The sequence below is a fragment of the Anguilla anguilla genome, chromosome 2, assembly GCF_013347855.1.
Source record: "Anguilla anguilla isolate fAngAng1 chromosome 2, fAngAng1.pri, whole genome shotgun sequence".
NCBI lineage: Eukaryota > Metazoa > Chordata > Actinopteri > Anguilliformes > Anguillidae > Anguilla > Anguilla anguilla.
This window is the reverse complement of record NC_049202.1, coordinates 61,345,342-61,346,776: the sequence shown is the minus strand read 5'-3', so window position 1 is coordinate 61,346,776 and position 1,435 is coordinate 61,345,342.

The window sequence follows — 1,435 nt, the reverse complement described above, 5'->3', positions numbered from 1 at the left end:
CTTAACCTGCATTGCCTCAGTATATATATCCAGCTGTATAAACGGACGCAATGCAAATGCTGTGTAACAGTTGTGTAAGGTGCTCTGATAAACAATGTCTACTAAATGCCAGTAATGTAATGTGAGCGCTGGTCCTGGAGAGCTGCTGGGTCTGCTGGGGTTAGCGATGGCTTTCCATTCAGCATGCGGGGGGCAGCTGGAGGGCGCATCCTGTTAAGGTACTGTTAGAGCAGCAGTGTATGGATGGGCCCCAGTGCCCACTGAGGCCGGTAGAGCCATAACAGGCAGTAGCATAGCCCAGATTTAGGTTGGATTCAGTTTGGCGGGATTTGTGTTTCATTTCTCTCTCATTGCGCCCCCTGCTGGTCGACCGCGGGCCTGCGGTCCTCCTCTGACTGTGCGAGCTCGGCGCGCGGGCTGCGGTGCGAAAGGAAGCGGCAGGTCACGTGACGTGCTTCAGAGGCGAGCGCGCGCTAGCCTGCGCTCTCCAGCCTTAGCCGCAGAGACCGCAGCGTCAACACAGCTGCGTGCGAACGGGTATCACAACACGAGGCGAAAATGAGGGACAGAGAGCACACGCTTAACCCTGGTGTTCAGTCCGGGTCAGATTGACCCATTTTAAACTTAGTAAGGAGAGGAATGATTAAACTGAGCAGGCCAGGCACTGGGCCCATCAAGGTGTGATGCTCTCTTGAGTTTAAACTGAAGACTGAGGCATTCTCCTTTATACTGAGGACAGAACCAGCCGTTTGACGGTTTCCACACCTCTCCTTAAGCACTGTGTTCAGTCTGGGTCAAACTGACCCCTTTGAAACTTTCGGTAAAAGAAGGAATGACACTTGACAGATGCCTTTTTTAACCAGTCACCACATCATTGTAAATTAGGTTCTTTTTTTTCTGTTTGCTGTTCATCATCTGTATTGGCTTTATGTCTCTTTGCCTGTATGATTTGTTTGAAAATAATGTGATAAAGATGAAAAATAATTGAGACCGTCAGTTCAAATCAATAAATATCATTAATCTACTGCGTGAAAACCTTGTTTCGTTAAAGTTTCTCACAGATAAACATGATTTATGTCGCCCATACCTTCATTATTGTGGGTTCATATACAGTAAATCACATCTTTATCACGAAAGATTTATGACACTTTCACTGTTAAATGTGATCCAGCAGAGGTCAATGGCAAACATTAACCGCATATGTTGTTCATACTCTCTGAGATAAAGGGTATGTATATTAAGCAATTTTGCATTAATTTTATTTCAGTACAGCTGTACAATTCTAATAATATCCTGGGTGTATTTGACCCTGGAGAACAGTTTGACAGGTTCTAACAGTTAAACAGAACACAAGGGGTTAGGTCAGCAATAAATTCAGATCCTAAAAAAAAGAAAACAGGTAATGTGAGTTAATTGTGTGATCACCAGCTGCGTT